The sequence below is a fragment of the Scyliorhinus canicula genome, unplaced genomic scaffold (assembly GCF_902713615.1).
Source record: "Scyliorhinus canicula unplaced genomic scaffold, sScyCan1.1, whole genome shotgun sequence".
Classification (NCBI taxonomy): domain Eukaryota; kingdom Metazoa; phylum Chordata; class Chondrichthyes; order Carcharhiniformes; family Scyliorhinidae; genus Scyliorhinus; species Scyliorhinus canicula.
The window spans coordinates 130139-140882 of record NW_024055491.1 but is presented as its reverse complement, the minus strand read 5'-3'; positions in this window follow the sequence as shown (position 1 = coordinate 140882).

Here is a 10744-nt window from a genome sequence, read left to right as displayed (position 1 = left end):
TGCAGCGTTAACTAAGGCAGGATTGACTTTATTATAATCTAATAGAGTAATAACTGAGACAGAACCACATGTGGTGCAAACAGAATGTTGTTCCAGTTACGATTCACAGATAAACGTTCTGACGCAGTAACCATTGTGACGTGTTTCTTGCCAGACTAACCGAGACATGGTTCAGTGCGTCATAATTGAGGATTTCTAATAGAAACAGGGTGTGGGCCCCGTATATTAACAACTGATATTCAGCCGAGTGCAGGAAAACTGAGACAGGACCTGCTGTAATGTGATCGACATACGGCCGAGTGTAATATGGGCAGAGGCGGGGAATAGGTGAATATAAACAGAGATATGATATGTTTAAAATTATTTAGTGGGATATTGGTGTCCCCAGTAACGTCAGTATTTGATGTCAATTCCTAATTACCCTTGAGAATGTGGTGTTGAGCCCTCTTATTCAATCATTGCATCCCATCCTGAGCAAGTGCATCCATAGAGCTGATAGGAAGGGAGTTCCAGGATTTTTACCCCTGTCAGTGAAGGACCAGAAATGTAGTTCCCATCAGGATGGTGTGTGGCTTGGCGGGGAACTTGCAGGCCCTGCTGTTACAATGCACCTGCTGCCGTTCTCCTTTTAGTCGCAGTGTTCGTGGATGTGGAAGGTGCTCCAGAAGGAGGCAGTTGCTGCAGTAGATCCTGTATATCGTTCACGCTGCTGGAATTGTACACCCCTGATGGAGTGAATGTTTCAGCTGGTGGATGGGGTGTTCCTCGAGCCGAATGCTTTGTGCTGGATGGCGTCGAGATTCTCAAGTGTTGCTTGAGGGGCACACGTGAGACAAATGTGGGATATTCAGTCACACTACTGACTACTGCCTTCTAGGTGAAGACACCTTCACCTAGGTGATGGACAGGGGTTGGGAAGTCAGGAGGTGAGTTACTCACCGCAGAATTTAGAGCCACTGAGTCGTCACATTATTTAAATGGTTCTGCCAGTTCAGTCTATAGAACAGTACAGCCCCTTCGGCCCTCGATGTTGTGCCGAGCAATGATCACCCCACTTAAACCCACGTAACCCGTATACCCGTAACCCAACAATCCTCCATTAACCTTACACTACGGGCAATTTAGCATGGCCAATCCACCTAACCCGCACATCTTTGGACTGTGGGAGGAAACCGGAGCACCCGGAGGAAACCCACGCACACACGGGGAGGACGTGCAGACTCCACACAGACAGTGACCGGCCGGGAATTGAACCTGGGACCCTGGAGCTGTGAAGCATTGATGCTAACCACCATGCTACCGTGAGGCCCTATGCTACCGTGAGGCTATCATCAGTGATAATGATAATCCCTAAGATGTGGATAGTGGGGGATTCAATCACGGTAGTGTCATTTAAAATCAAGGGGAGATGGTTAGAATCTTACTTTTTGAGATGTTTATTGCCTGACACTTGTCAGCCCAAGCCTGAATGTTGTCCAAATCTTGCTGCATATAAAGACAGACTGCTTCAGTATTAGAGGAGTCGAATATGGTGCAGGACGTTGGGTCTACATCAGCAAAATCCTCAGTTCTGACCTTGCGTGAATGGTGAAGCTTGGGCCTGAGACACTGTACGTGTCAGGGTGACACTTTTCATCAATTTACTGATGATCACGTGCAGACTGAAGAGTCAATAATTAGCCAGATTGGATTGATAATGCCTTTTGTGAACGAGGCATGTTTGGCAACGCTACACATTATTGAGTACATGCCAGTGCTGTACCTGCACTGGAGCAATTTGCCTGAGGCGCAGCCAGTTTTAGAGCACACATCTTTAGTATGTTGCTAGAATGTTGCCAGGTTAATAACATTTTCATTGCCTGCAGCCGTTTCTTGATGTTGTGTGGACTGAATCAAATTGCCTGAAGACTGACATCTCTGATGAAGAAGACCACCAGAGGACGCCGAGGTGGACGATCCTCTCGGCACGTCTGGCAGAAGATGGTACCAAAGTTTCAGTCTTTTTTTTTACACTGACGTGTTGGGTTCCCCCATCATTGAGGAGGGGGATTTTATTGAGATTCCTGATCCGGCTACTTCTCCGAGTACAACTGCACTATTCAGGACTGGATGTGGCAGAACTGCAAAGCTAGATCCTACCAATTGAAAATGGGGTCACAGTGACGTTGTGATATAAACATTGACATGTACTGGTGCAGTTTTAATTAAAACAGAGTATCACGGAATATAGACAAAGACAGAGTCTAGTCTAACAAACATACAGATGGAGCCCCGAAACACGTGCTGTTAGGTGAATTGGACATTCTGAATTCTCCCTCTGTGTACCCGAACAGGCGCCCGAGTATGGCGAATAGGGGATTTTCACAGTAACTTCATTGCAGTGTTCATGTAAGGCTACTTGTAACAATAATAAAGGTTACTGACAATAATGGAGGTTATTATTTTAAAATTAACAGAGACAGGGAGCAGTGCAGTAATTATTTAGTTAATGTCTGCTTCATGTAATGTAAGGCATCTCGATTTAAATTCCATCTGCTGGCCAAACTTTGCAATTGCAGTTACTGTGAAAATGTTTCTGTCAGGTATGATCCATGATGTTGATGTATCAATGATCCATTTCCATAAATGTAATATCACATCTCCTTCTGCGGGAGGTGCCGGAATTTAAGGTGTAACTAATTTTAGGTGTCGCTGGTTGATTCTCCCACATTGAGATCAGCACCAGAGCAAAGCGGCTCAATTCCTGCTCACGCGTTTTTGTTCACTTTTGTTAAATGGAGGAATGTTTACCTGGGCGCTGTATGGAGTCCATAGGAAATTTAATATTCACCTTAACAAACATGGTGATGGGGAGGGTTTACTGGTACATTATACCACCTGAAAGATGGTTTGGTTCGTTGTCTCCGAAGCCTCCAAGGAAGTTAAAATGGGATCTTAAGTTGCAAGATGGCGTGGAGCGAGGCGACTCTCTGCAAGCTCTCCCCAACAGATCCACTTCTAACTTAACTTATACTCGTTCTAACCTTTTAAAAAATAATTCTAAAGCTCTCATGTATTTTCTTGAATTTTGTTTAATTCCCTATTCTTCCATGTACTGAATGATCTGTTGAGCTGCTTGCAGAAAAATACTTTCCACTGTACCTCGGCACACGTGACAATAAACAAATCCAATCCAAAGGGAAAATGTGGGTGTGCGTGTCAGACAGAGAGAATGCGTGTGTGAAAGACTGGGTGTGTGTGCGTCTATCTAAATGTGTGTGTTTCGCTGTGTGTGTATGTGTGAAAGCGAATTTGTGCGTGTGTTTGTGTGAAACACATCATGTTGTGTGCAACAGAATTTCACAAAGGTTACAGGCATCCGTCTATTTCCAATAGATACACAGCAAATACATCCACTGGGTTTGAAAGAAGTGTTGCACATGAAACTCCCAATTGTCGTTCCAGGTTGTCATTTTCTCGGGTTGTGTCTATTTCAAAGCTGCTAAATCCACTGGTCCTGTCGCCATTTTCTGAGTTTGCAGCTGTTGACCCCCAATTGCGATGATCAATGTTTCGGTGTAGGACCTTCATGTCACACTTAGAAGATTCCTTGAAGCGGAATATCGGGCTTCCCACTGGGATGTGGAAATTCCTTGGGCATGTGACCATCTCCCATTTAGGGACCAGACTAGAACTGTGGAAACTACCTATTTTTGATTGTTTTGAAGAGACCGAAGCTCTGTCATTGAGAAAACTGCCGCATGTCTGACTTTGTCCTGTTAGTAAATATCCATAATGCGACTTCCGGTGGCGGCAATGAGGAGCTAAACCGCACATTCGGCAGCTCCCGCTGAAAACGGACTTTGGGGCTCTTTTCAGGGCCCCCAACGGAGCTGTGTTGGCAAATCCCGACGTGGGAAGAAGAGAGGAGTCGACCCCAACGGTCCTATGGCCCGGACCAGGAGTGGGGTAAGGAGAAAACCGGAGAAAGCACCCCTGAAAAAGCGGGGGAAGGAAGACAAAATGGCGGCCGGCGGAGGCCTTGAGGAGCTGAGGCAGTGGGCTCAGGAGCAGCAGGCGACTCTGCTGCGCTGCTTCCAGGAGCTTAAGTTGGAGCTGCTGGAGTCGCTGAAGGTAACAAACAGGGAGCTGATGGAGACCCAGACAGCCCACGGGGCTGCGATCCGGGAGCTGCAGCAGCAGGCCTCCGAAAGGGAGGATGAGGTTGTGGCCGTGGCAGAGAAGGTGGAGATGCACGAGGCTCTCCAGAAAAGATGGCAGGAGCGGTCCAAGGAGCTGGACAACCGGTCGAGGAGGAAGAATTTGCGGATCCTGGGCCTCACGGAGGGGCTGGAGGGGTCGGACCTAGCGGCCTATGTGGCGGCTATGTTAAACTATGTTAAAGGGGCTGGGTCCCTCCAGGGGCCCCTGGAGTTAGAGGGGGCCCACAGAATTATGGCTAGGAGGCCCAAGCTGAACGAGCGGTGTTGGTGCGGTTTCATCGGTTCGTGGATCGTGAGTGTGTGCTCCGGTGTGCCAAGAAGGAGCGGAGCAGCAAGTGGGAGAACACGGAGGTGCGGATCTTCCAGGACTGGGGTGCGGAGGTGGCGAGGCGGAGGGCCGGGTTTAACCGGACGAAGGCGGTGCTCCATAGACGGAGTGTGAAGTTTGGCATGTTGCAGCTGGCGCGTCTGTGGGTCACCTATCAGGATCGGCACCATTATATTGAGTCCCCGGAGGAGGTGTGGGCCTTTGTGCAGGCCGAGAAATTGGACTCAAACTGAGGGTCTAAGATGGGGGATGCTGTATAATACTGTATTTGTATTTGCTTGGTTTAATGTAAGATGTGGGTTGGCCTTAGGGTGGGTGGGGTGATGTCGATTTGTCTTTTCTATATGGGGTTTTCTGTAGGGGTCTGGTGGACGGGTTCGGGCAGAGGGGGTAAACTGGGGAGTTCGGGAGGCTGGTGGGGGGAACTGACAATGGGAGTAGTCCTGGAGGAGGCGGAGCCGGGCAGGGCGAATGCGCGGGCTTTCTGCGGGTTTCCCGCGCTGGGAGATGGTGGGGGCGGGGTCGGGGCTGAGAAGCGCGGGTCGTTGCTATCTGTTTTCTTTTCCCGTGCAAGAGCGGGGGGGGGGGAGGACCCGTTGACGGGTACGCTGGAGATGGGGTAGTCCCACATGGGGAGGAGTCGGAGGTAGGGCGGGAGTTGCCGGGGTCAGCAGAAGTTAGCTGGCTCACAGGGGTGCTATGGAGGGAAGGGCGCGGCTAGGAGGGGTCCTAGCCTGGGGGGGGGGGGGGGTACCGGGTTGCTGCTGAAACGGTCAGGAAGGAGCTGGAGGACGCAGGGGGTGCTGGAGGGGGGGAGTTGCCGCTGTGGGAAACTGGTAGAGCGGGGGTCGCTGGCCGGTGGTGGGCAAGGGATGGGGTATGGCTAATCGGCAGGGGAGGGGGGCAGGGAGCCCTCTGATCCGGCTGATAACCTGGAATGTGAGGGGGCTGAATGGGCCGGTCAAACGGGCCCGGGTATTTGCGCACCTGAAGGGGCTGAAGGCGGATGTGGCCATGCTCCAGGAGACACAACTGAGAGTGGTGGACCAAGTTCGGCTGAGGAAGGGATGGGTGGGCCAAGTATTTCACTCAGGGCTGGATGAGAAGAGTAGGGGGGTGGAAATTCTGGTGGGGAAGAAGGTGTCGTTTGAGGCGTTAAATGTGGTGGCTGACAGTGGCAGGAGATATGTGATGGCGAGTGGTAAGCTGCAGGGGGAGCGGGTGGTGTTGGTGAATGTTTACGCCCCAAATTGGGATGATGCGGGGTTTATGCGGCGTATGTTGGGCCGCATTCCAGACCTGGAGATGGGGGGGGCCTGATCATGGGGGGGGGGACTTCAATACGGTACTGGATCCCCCATTTGGATCGATCCAAGTTTCGGACGGATAGGAGGCCAGCGGCGGCTAAGGTGTTGAGGGGATTTATAGACCAGATGGGGGGGAGGGGGGGGGGGGGGTGGATCCCTGGAGGTTTGCGAGGCCAAGGGCCAGGGAGTATTCGTTTTTCTCCCACGTACATAAGGCCTACTCGAGGATTGATTTTTTTTCTCGTGAGCAGGGGGTTGGTTTCGAGGGGGGAGGATGTGGAATACTCCGCCATTGCCATTTCAGATCATGCCCCGCACTGGGTGGACCTCGGGCTGGGGGAAGAGAGGGACCAATGTCCACTCTAGCGCTTGGAGGTGGGACTGCTGGCAGATGAGGAGGTGGCCGAGAGGGTTCGGGGGTGTATCGAGAGGTACCTTGAGGCCAATGACAATGGGGAGGTCCGAGTGGGGACGGTCTGGGAGGCATTGAAGGCGGTGATGAGGGGGGAATTGATCTCCATCCGAACCCATAGGGAGAGGGGGGAGCAGAGGGAGAGGGAGAGACTGATAGGGGAGATGGTGTGGGTGGATAGGAGATATGCGGAGGCTCCAGAGGAGGGATTGCTGGGGGAGAGGCGTAGCCTTCAGGCCAGAGTCGACCTATTGACTACCAGAAAGGCGGAAACTCAGTGGAGGAAAGCACAGGGAGTGGTGTATGAATATGTGGAGAAGGCGAGCAGGATGCTGGCACACCAGCTCCAAAAGCGGGACGCGGCCAGGGAGATTGGGGGAGTGACAGATAAGGCTGGGAAGGTGGTGTGGAGGGGAGTAGATGTTAATGGGGTCTTCAGAGACTTCTATGGGGAACTGTACCGGTCGGAGCCCCCGGTGGAGGGGGGGGGGAATGGGGCGCTTCTTGGACAAGCTGCGATTCCCAAGGGTGGAGGAGGAGCAGGTGGAGGGACTGGGTGCGCCGATCGAGCTGGAGGAGGTGGTCAAAGGGATAGGGAGCATGCAGTCGGGGAAGGCGCCGGGGCCGGACGGATTTCCGGCGGAATTTTATATAAGGTATTTGGACCTGTTGGGCCCCCTGTTGGTCCGGACCTTTAACGAAGCAAGGGAGGGGTGGGCTTTGCCCCCAACTATGTCACGGGCGCTGATTTCCTTGATCCTGAAGCGGGACAAGGACCCTCTGCAGTGCGGGTCATATAGGCCGATTTTGCTGCTAAACACCTACGCTAAGCTGCTGGCAAAGATCCTGGCCAGTAGAATAGAGGATTGCGTGCCCGGGGTCATTCATGAGGACCAGACGGGGTTTGTGAAGGGAAGCAGTTGAATACGAGCGTGCGAAGGCTCCTCAATGTCATTATGATGCCGGCCATGGAAGTGGAGGCAGAGATAGTGGTGGCATTGGATGCGGAGAAGGCCTTTGATAGGGTTGAGTGGGAATATTTGTGGGAGGTGTTGGAGAGGTTTGGGTTTGGGGAGGGGTTTATCCGGTGGGTGAGGCTGCTCTACGAGGCCCCGATGGCGAGTGTAGCCACAAATAGGAGGAGGTCGGTGTACTTTCGGCTGTACCGGGGGATGAGACAGGGGTGCCCCCGTCCCCCTTGTTCTTCGCGCTGGCGATTGAGCCCCTGGCCATGGCATTGAGGGAGTCAGGGAACTGGAGTGGCCTGGTGCGGGGTGGGGAGGAGCATTGAGTGTTGCTGTATGCGGACAACCTGTTGCTGTATGTGGCGGACCCGGTGGGGGGGATGCCGGAGGTGATGAGGATTCTTAGTGAATTCGGGGGTTTCTCTAGGTATAAGTTGAACCTGGGCAAGAGTGAGTTGTTTGTGGTGCATCCATCGGTTCAAGAGGAGGGGATTGGTAGGCTCCCATTGAAGCAGGCAGGGAAGAGCTTCAGGTACCTAAGGGTCCAGGTGGCTGGGAGTTGGGGGGCACTGCACAAGCTCAACCTCACAAGGTTGGTGGAGCAGATGGAGGAGGAGTTTAAGAGGTGGGATATGTTACCACTGTCACTGGTAGGGAGGGTGCAATCCGTTAAGATGACGGTGCTCCCGAGGTTTTTGTTCCTGTTCCAGTGCCTCCCTATCCTTATCCCAAAGGCCTTTTTTAGGAAGGTCAACAGGAGTATCACGGGATTTGTGTGGGCGCATGGGACTCCGAGGGTGAGAAGAGTGTTCCTGGAATGGGGCAGGGATAGGGGGGGGCTGGTGTTGCCCAACCTATGTGGGTACTATTGGGCTGCCAACGCAGCAATGGTGCGTTAGTGGGTAATGGATGGGGAAGGTGCAGCATGGAAGAGGATGGAGGTGGTGTCATGCGTGGGCACGAGCCTGGAGGCGCTGGTAACGGCGCCATTGCCGCTCCCTCCAACGAGGTATACAACGAGCCCGGTGGTGGCGGCTACCCTCAGAATTTAGGGGCAATGGAGACTGCATAGGGGAGAAGTGGGGGGCTCGATGGAGGCCCTGATACGGGGGAACCATCGGTTTGACCCAGGGAGCATTGATGGCGGATTTCTGGGCTGGCACAGGGCAGGGGCTAGGAGGTTGAGGGACCTTTTTGTGGAGGGGAGGTTCGCGAGCTTGGGGGAGTTTGAGGGGACGTTTGGGCTCCCCTGGGGGAACATGCTTAGGTACATGCAGGTGAGGGCGTTTGCCAGGCAGCAGGTGGAGGGGTTCCACTCGCTGCCCCCACACGGGGTGCGGGATCGGTTGCTCTCAGGTGTGTGGGTTGGAGGAGGGAGGATTTCGGACATATACCGGGTGATGCAGGAGGTAAACGAGGCCTCGGTGGAGGAACTGAAGGGTAAATGGGAAGAGGAGCTGGGTGAGGAGATTGAGGAGGGGACGTGGGCGGATGCCCTGGAGAGAGTGCATTCCTCCTCTTCCTGTGCAAGGCTTATCCTCATACAGTTCAAGGTGCTGCATAGGGCCCACATGACTGGGACGAGGATGAGTAGGTTTTTCGGGGGCGAGGACAGGTGTGCTAGGTGCTTGGGGAGCCCAGCGAACCATGCCCATGTGTTTTGGGCGTGCCCAGCGCTGGGGGAGTTTTGGAAGGGGGTAGCAAGGACGGTGTCGAGTGTGGTGGGATCCAGGGTCAAGCCAGGCTGGGGACTCGCAATTTTTGGGGTTGCAGTGGAGCCGGGAGTGCAGGAGGCGCTAGAGGCCGGTGTTCTGGCCTTTGCGTCCCTAGTAGCCCGGCGGAGGATCTTGCTCCAATGCAAGGATGCGAGGCCCCCAAGCGTGGAGGCCTGGATCAATGATATGGCGGGGTTCATTAAATTGGAGAAGGTGAAATTTTCCCTGAGGGGATCAGTACAAGGGTTCTTTAGGCGGTGGCAGCCTTTCCTGGACTTCCTGGTGGAACGGTAGGGAAATAGGCCGGCAGAAGCAGCAGCAACCTTGGGGGGGGGGGGGGGGGGGGGGAGGGAGGGGGGGTTTTGGATCGGTGGGAGGGAGAATTGTGTACATGGGTTTGTAGGATGTGGCGGGTGTTATCTCTTTCCCGTTTGTTGTTGGGTGTTCTTTTGTTTTTTTCTTTTGTTTGTAGTTGCTTTTGAAGTTGGGTGGGTATTGTTCTTGGGTTGTTACCGCGGTTGTTTTGTTAATAGAGTTGAGATGTTTATATTTTGTAAAAAGTTCAATAAAAAATTATTTAAAAAAAAAAAATCCATAATGCATTGCGGAAAAAAGAGATGACATTGGCTGAGCTATTTTTCTTCACAGCTGTAAGTGTTACTTGTTTCTCAGACATACAACAAGGTTCTGAGAATTCAGGCCTTATAAAGCATCTGCCTGTTCCAAAGCGTCAGCTCTATGTTATTCCATGGACATATAATGAGTCAAACAAAGGCCGTGTCTGTTTTCCCCACGTCAGCATCACATTCTACATCAAGGCAGTCTCTCACCGTGGAAACTCGGGAGCTGAATTTGCTGACCGGCTCTTATTTAGTGAGACCATGGCGAAAGTGCAACACCTTGTCCCATGGCCACGGATTTACTCATGCTTATGGTAAGGAAGAACAAGTTACAGGCACAGGGAACACAGTCCATGAGTCTCTGTGGATGATGTTTTGTTTGGATGATCGAGTTTTCAGCGTAGAGGAATTCTCTGATGAGGATGTATTGTGATTATGTCTCCGTTTTGATGACTGAGAGGTTATAGAGTTTGCAGCCTGACCGAGTGTGCAAGTGGATTCATCCATATCCTCAGAGAAGGCGAAGAACTGCAGCATGAAGAAGAAGCTGCCGAAGAGAGTTGGGTCCAGGACACGGTCCTCTTCTACTCAATTATCCACTTAGAATCTGTCGGAAGTGAAATCATCAATCTGTACAGTGCAGTGCCTTTGCCATGGAAGAAGTGAATGAGACAGGGAAGCTTAAGCAGACAAACAATTTTCCCCAAGTCTTATAGTCCCTGCTCTGCTGACGGTGTAAAATGTTTATTGAGATTGATGTAAGTAAGGTGAAGAGGTAGACATGTGGCAGAGGGAGCAGATCATGTCCAGAGTAAATCTTGCGTCACAAGCACCACACATTGCTTCCAGCTACATTCAGCCTGCAAGCAGGTGGAGTGTTTAAAATATGAAGCCAGCAAAGGCCTTCCCAGTGCTGCTATGAGTGAGATATGTCAATAGTTGCTGCAGTCTCATCTGTCCACTTTGTTTTCAGATATTGGTTATGATTTTGGATCATGAATCTCCTGTGGGATGGCTTATATCTTCCAGCAGGGATGGCGAAGGCCATAAATGTTCAGAAACATAGCAATTATATTCACCAATTTTCATTCATTTATGAATATAAATAATTATACTCACCAATTGCCGTCGTTCCACAAAGATTAGTACAGTTTTAAATTGAGTTATACGGTGTGGGTATCGCTGGCTGGGCCAT